The sequence below is a fragment of the Rissa tridactyla genome, chromosome 3, assembly GCF_028500815.1.
Source record: "Rissa tridactyla isolate bRisTri1 chromosome 3, bRisTri1.patW.cur.20221130, whole genome shotgun sequence".
NCBI classification, from domain to species: Eukaryota; Metazoa; Chordata; class Aves; order Charadriiformes; family Laridae; genus Rissa; species Rissa tridactyla.
In genome coordinates this window covers 32,749,216-32,756,871 of record NC_071468.1, presented here as the reverse complement: position 1 = coordinate 32,756,871, position 7,656 = coordinate 32,749,216, and positions in this window count along the sequence as shown.

The following is a 7,656-nucleotide window of genomic DNA, read 5'->3' as shown; positions in this document are numbered from 1 at the left end:
TGTGATAGGACAAGGGCTAATGGCCTCAAACTAAAAGCGGGTAGATTTAGATTGGATATTAGGAAGAAATTCTTTCCTGTGAGGGTGGTGAGACACATGAACAGGTTGCCCAGGGAGGCTGTGGATGCCCAATCCCTGGAAGTTTCAAGGCCACGCTGGATGGGGCTTTGAGCAGCCTGGTCTAGTGGGAGGTGTCCCTGCCTATGGCAGGGGGGTTGGAACTAGGTGATCTTTAAGGTCCCTTCCAACCCAAACCATTCTGTGATTCTGTGAAATGCGCTGGCACAGTCAGAAAGGTTCTCAGTCGCATCACTGCTGAAAGCTGGGTGGGGGGACGAGGGGAAGTGTGGAGTTTGGAGGAGTAGCATACTTGGTGTCAAAGGAGTAAAGGTCAGAAGCACTGCAAATCTCATCTCTTTGTGAGCTTTGTCAGCTGCTGAAGACCTAGAGCAGGGCTCTGTGGGTGCTCCATCTTTTGGGAATTGCATATCGTAAGAGCTGCATAAGTGACATGCTTTCAGAGAGAAGCAGAGTTTAATGTTGCAATGCATTCCTGTCTGTTTCTGTGGTGCAATGGAAACAACACTGTCTTTTTCTTCTCATCTGAGTGCAATATTTAGTGTTATGACCAGATATAGTGTAATAACCAGAATGATATTCTGCTTTTGAGCATACGAGGGGAGATGTTGAAGATGGCCATAGGTATTGCTCGGCTGAACTGGAAACCATTTCTCAAAGTGTGTATGTTTGGGAGTGGTAGGTGGGTCTAAATGGGAATAGAAGCTCTGTTAAGAAACAGCTTGCTCAAGAAAGCTCTTGAATTATTAGCTTCTAAGAGTTCATCCCCATCTTTAAGTAAAATGAGATATTTTTCCCCAACAGGTATGCAGCATTATGATTACCCTTGAAAACCTCTAATCAGTATGTTCTCGGGCTGCAGAAATCTTTTCAACAGTTCTTTCTACAATAAATGTCCTTTCTCCCTCCTTCCTTTCCTGCTTTTCTCAAAAAGACCTAGTAGCAGTATTTGCAAATCAGAATTTTTTCAGAGAGGTTCTTTAATTTAGGCTAAAGTTGTTCCCTCAGTAGGACTTCTCAAAATGCAGCATTTTGTGAAACCCAGTTTTATATACTATAGTGCAGGTTCCCATGCCAACATCTTAAATGGGCTGTGCCTCTCCTTTTCTTCTCAAGGGTGGCCAGATAGCTGTGAGGACAAGTGCAGCACCGCCTGTTATGCAGCAGCCTCTCAGGTTGGGCATTGGGAGGAGATGTTCTACCTTGCTGTGTACTTTTGGAAAGTGACGCCTGGAATAATACATAGACCAGCTATTTACCAAGGTGCTGTGGACTACATGATCCTCAAAATACCTTGTTGTGAGATATTAAGCTTTCCTACTCCCTATGTCAGTGTGGCAGTGTGCTCTCCCCTTTTCCCCCTTCTCCCTGCCCCTGGCTCCTGCTCAAGCCACGGCCATCAGCGGCAGTTGTTATGAGTTGCACTTGAACTGTGGGGGATGGCTGGCAACATAGTCAAAACACTGTCTGGGGTGGGGACCTAGTTATCTTGTTACTTTACGAATATGACCGTAGATCAATTATCTTACTCTATAAATAATGGACAGCCCAAGAGCCCTTTGAGCTCTCCTGCATGGCAGCGGGCTGCGCGTCGGGATCTCCCCTTGAGTGGGGACGCTCGCTTAAGGTTCTACTCCTCAAGGTTGAGAGATTCCTTGCCGCAACAGGTTCTCGGTAAGTGACTAATAGCATGCTAAACTTTGAAATCTTAGCTAAGTGATATAAAGGGTTGATTGCGCATATATAATCCTTTAGACATAAACCGTTGACCAAGTCTGGGACTAGGATTGGATCCAGCCACACCTAGACTCCTCTCTGAGAAGTTTAGAAAGCAAGGGGGTCCTTTCTGAACCTTGTGACTCAACGGGAGGGTCTCCCTGACACCTTGTCTGACCTTGGCCTCTATGCAGTAAATAATCGAGTATACCCTGTCATCAAATCTCATAAAACACTGTCATATTCACTACTAACTTTGTTAAATTACTGTTTTATGTTAATAAATATTTCACTACTTCTGTCTTACAAATGAAGTTAATCACTCCGCCCGCAACAGTCAGTAGTTAGTCAATTCCAGCTTGAATTTCATGCAACCTCTGATTTGTAGAAAATAAGACAGAACAGGACCTTGTAAAGTCAATTGATCCTTCCTCTGAGTCCAATGCTAGACCAGCTATACAGCTGGAGACTATATCTGCCGAGGCAATCTATATCAGTTACTTAGCTAACTTGGGCTTCATAGAGCAACTTGGGCGTGGTATTACTCTACCTCCTCTTACGGATACCCTTAGGTCTGTGTCAGCCCTCCCTTTTCTCACCTAGTTGGAGACCACTACCTAGAGTGCTTGTGACAGCAGAGATGGAGAAGTGCAGAAAAAAAACCATATTGGGATGTGGCATTATTTGTTTTCCTGGAGACCTAGCATATAGTGTGAGGGAACAAAAATGATATGAATGGAATTGTCTATTGTTCTGGGTCTTGTTTTTTTTTTGTTTTGGGCGATTTGGTTTGGTTTGGTTTTTGCTTCTTTTGATCTCTCCTGACTTCCTGTGAAACTTTGCCCATTCTGCAGAGCCCAGTCTGCACATGTTTCTGAGCAGAAAAGAAGGTGAGTGAAAGGAAGCCATGACGTTATGCATTTACAACATTACTGTTAAATGCCATACAAGCACACAACAGAGCGAGTGCCTTGTAGGCAGATGCGTTCCCTTGAACTGCATCTTTCTGTCACCACAACTATCAGAGCTTTATGATATGGAAATGTGAGAAAAACAGCAAAAAAAAAGGATCTTTAAGGATGCAGTGGAGTGATTTAGATGTTGATAGAGATAGAACTGTTTTTGTGTTTATATGAGGTCCCTAGAGGAAATAGAGATGTGACTCAATTCTACCATCTTCCTTGCATGAATAGCGTTTGTCTCTTTGTTAATAAGCCTGACATTAAATTGTGCGCTCTCTCTCTTTCTCTCTTTCTCTCTCTCTCTCTTTTTTCCTCGGAACTAATAATACAGCCCCTAGAAGTTCATTAATGCTGGCATGTCTCTTTGCTTCACTTTTGTAATGCATGAGAACACAGGCCTTAAATAAAATCTTTGTGAAGCACTTGCACTTGTCTGAAGATAAAAAGCATGTTCCTACATTTGCATTACAAAGAAGCCCGTATCAGCATCTTCTTTCTTGCACCCTCCTTCCTCTGGGCTTGTATCTGATGGAAAAGGCAATTTCCAGCTAATCATTCTAAAAGCCTGTCATTTGTGTCTGTAATGAGAGGAAAGAGTTTTTACTCTTGATTTTCAGTGGGCATTAGGCAGTGGGATTTGTTGCAGTCCTATGGGAGGGTGCAATACACAGAAGCACTGCTGGGATCTCTATATTCTCTGTGCTCTGTGTAAGGATTTCTGCTCCACTGGGTGACACCAAATAGCCTGGGTTTTCTAGGAGGGGGAAAACATGTCTCAGAATGGGGAGGATTTTACATAATCCCTTCCAAACGCCAAAGCTTGTTTCCAGTCATGTTAATGTAAATCTGGCATCATCCTACTGATGACAGAGGAGTGACTTCAGATCACCCAGGTGTAACTGGACATGGTGCTGGGCAGCCTGCTGTAGGTGACCCTACTGGAGCAGGAGGGCTGGGCAAGATGACCTCCAAAGGTCCCTTCCAACCTCAGCTGTTCTGTAAAATATGTCGGAGTTGTCTGGAGCAATTCTCATCCCCTGCAGCAGGCATTTAGTGACATTTCAAACTGTATGTGGTAACCAGCCTGGGCTCCAGCTGCCCATTTCTAGAAAGAGGAAGTTTTTCCCTTGATCCTCTGTCAAACCCTTCTCTCTTGTGCCAACACATGAGTACTCTAATGGTCTAAAATGGGACTGTAAGACCTCCAAATGTTAGGAAATCAGACAGCAGCCTTGTGCTAGTGCACACACACAGAGAGTTATCACATCAATATTGGTTTATTTTGGCACGAAAACCTCTGGGAACAACCTCTGTTAGAGGACAGTGTTTATAGCCTTGGGAATAGTTAAGGCATGCAAAGTAACTGCAGTTCTCCACAAAAGAGCTATTATGATGAAGAGGATCTTGACTAGTAGCCTTTGGAAAGGAGAGGTGAGAAAGACTCTCTACGTTTGGGTGGGAGGAGTGAGGAAAGCATACTGCACCTTACACTCTTTCTTACTTGTCCAGTACAGCAGAACGTACACTCTGGTATGCATGAAGAGCATCACCTGGCATGTCCTAAGTCTGAGGTACCTCTCACAATACTGAAGCTGCACTCGTGCTTGCACCTTTAAAGAGACTGCCAAGAGGATCAGCTGTACTTTGAGATATTTGATTTTTCAGGATTAAGAGAGATTTTGATCTCCACAGAGCAGAGGAACACAGTTTAGCAGGGAACAGGGCTGTCAAGGTCATAACATTTTCCAGGATGGCAGCACAATCCGGCTGTGTTTGTTTTAGATCATTACATTTACCAAAACAGCAGTCCATTAGTTTAGCCCTGGCTGCAGAATCCCTGCAACACCCACAGGCTGCAGCCAGCAGTAATAAAGCTCCCTGAATGCATCTTTCAAGGTGTGCTTGACGCGATGCCAACTAGTCCTTGAAAGGTGCCCATGTGCAGCAATTCATGGCATTGTTCATGCTCTTCATATTTAATCATTTCATTACTAATTAATATGGTCATTAACACAGTGCAGAGGGAAAAGATGATTATTAAAGGTTAATGTCATTGCTGCTCATACCGTGCCTTGAATTGTTACAATTTTTTCCTAGGTATTTAATTAAACCTATAAGTAACAATACAATTAAATTTAATAATGTATGTGCAACCATATTTATTTGTCCCTCTGTGAGGCCAGAAACTGCCTACAACAATGAGAAAGAAATATATTAAATCCACAGTGGTTTTTGCTTTCCTTTTCATTTTGCATGCTCGTCTGCTTTCTTCTTGTCTCATGCTGGGCCTGGCTAGAGGTGAAACTCCAAAGATACATGGAGATGATGAAAAGCCTCTGATATATTTATGGGTCAAAAATGTTGCTTAGGTGTAGTGGCAGCCTAGCTTAGGGACTGGGAAAGTTCCTTTCATATATTTTCCCCAACTGTATCAACTATAAAGTGAATTTCAGCCAGGATTTCAAAACACTTTAAACTTACAAAAACTTACTGAATCAATGGTAAACCAAGGGGCTGCTGTATTTTTCCTGCTTTGACAAGATTAACTGTTGCTGAACTGACACCAAGTGACAATGCCACAAGTAAATCCACGCTTCTTTCTCTGTTCTCTGTGCTTGCAGACTACACTCCATGCCTGGTGATGCCTGAACCAAAGCTTGTCTTAGATCAAACCCACTTGATTGGCTGCTAACCCAATTTTAGGCATAGCTGAGGTCTGGATTAAAGACTATATTTGTGTTACTCATTACTACAGATTCAAGTGTTCCTACTAGTAATGCAGCTAGGTCACAGATGGCTAAGCATAAAAAACTGTTTTTCATCACCGTCTCATTCCTAAGGCCTTCAAGAAATGTCATGGGATCAGTGCTGGAAGCATGAACCAGTCCCAGTCTCCTTTCAAGAAAGAAGAGATGCCATGTGTAACTCCTGTACCTCATCTGGAGGTGTTTTGAGAATTCTGCAGACAAACCATAGTAAAACAAAGCTCATGAGATGAACAACATGGACAAGGAGTTACATGGAAAAGACAAGGGGTAATGGGTACAACTTAGTCCTGGGGAGATTCAGAGTGAACACAAGAGGAAAAATTTTCCCAATGACAACAGTCAGCCATTGGAATTATCTTCCCTGGGAAGTGGTGGACTCCCCAACCTTGGACGCTTTTAAGATTCAGCTGGACAGGGTGCTGGGCCGTCTTGCTTAGACCATGCTTTTTCCGAGAAAGACCATGGTCCAGATGATCGTTGATGTCCCTTCCAACCTGGTATTCTATGATTCTATGACAGAGAGAGAATGGCAGGCTCTACGTACACATATGAGCCAATATTTCACATACAAATACAGGTCTCCTCTCTACAGTGCAAGCATTTTAAAAGCACATTAAATTTGATCTAGGCAACATAAAAAGGCTACGCTGGTATGTGGGTGCACGTTCAATATGTAAACTTTTGAGTGTGGAATCAGGACTACACAGGAGTGTGCCATAGATCTTGTATTGCTAACCCTGTGAACAGCGTTTTGAATTAAATGATTGGAAATATTATTTTGTTCACATAATGGCAAACATCACATCAAAGCTGGCCAAAGAACAGTTAACAAGATTTTGATTGAATATTTATGCTAATAATTTGTACCTAGAGGAGTTATATTTGTAATTGATCCGAGTTAACACTGCAGTAGAGATCACAGATTGTAAATTTCTTTGCTTTTGTCTGTTAAAGTGTTCAGATTCTCTACTGTAATTACTATAATTTTCAAATTCTCTGTAGTATACGATGTGAGGAATTAAGAGACATATAAGACCTGAGCAGAACTCATCCAAGCTGGTGGAAAGACCTTAATGATTTCCATAGAGCTGTGGATCAAATTCTATTACATGAGGCTGCTTTCCATGTAGAAGGCTCCACTTCTCAGGACACCTTAGTACTAGAAGAAGCTTTGGAGAGCAAGGGCTGTGTGCATACAGCAGTCTCCAAGCAAACACTTTTGAAATTTTGTAGAAAGTGATTGACGGTCCAGAAGATTGGAAATGGGCAAAGATAGAGCATTCCTTCAAGGAAAGAGAGACCTGGAAAACTACTGGGATGTTTAAGTTTTAATGCCTGGAGAAATACTGGAACATCGATCTATTGGCAAACCTCTAAGAGTTGACAAATAACCAAGAAGTCTTTGTATAAAACTACATCCCGTGACAGATAACAGACCTTTTAGATAGAGAAGAAGTAGATACTGTATATCTTCAGGTTATTGATGCTGTTTTCAACAACATTCATGTAAACCAGTCTGGAGAATCTTGGCTAGACAAAATAGCAGCAGAAGTGGGAGTAAAAATTGGTGGGTCACAAGTAAACTGAAAAGATACTATCAGGCAGGATCCCCTGTGGTTTTCTTATGTCTGGTATTACCTAACATTTTCATGAACTAATTGGACAAAGGAAAAGACAATCCCATTACTTCACTTGTATTTAATTCCAGTCTAGAGAAGCGACATGGTGGAAGCACACTGAAAGACAGATTCAGAATTAAAAAAACAAAACCACCCTTGATCATTTGGATTAATGAGTTGAAATGAATAGGGTACAAATTAATAAGGACAAGAATGAAGTAGCGTGCTTCAGTAAGAATTCCCAGTTACACAAAAGTGAACTGGGGCAAAACTGTCACTGGACTGGGGCAAGGGAAATGGCAAACTGAAAGTAATCCAACATAGTTTAGTGAGGTGAAAATAGCAAATTCAATATAAGGATATATAACCATGAATGTTACAAACAAAATATTCAAAGTACTCCTCCCAATGTGCTCAGTTTTAGGCTGAACTGTACAGTGTTCATTTTTATCCATAATGATTTAGGAGAGGTGTGGACTGTCTGGAGAAGAACTAGAAAGGGGTAAGAGTGAT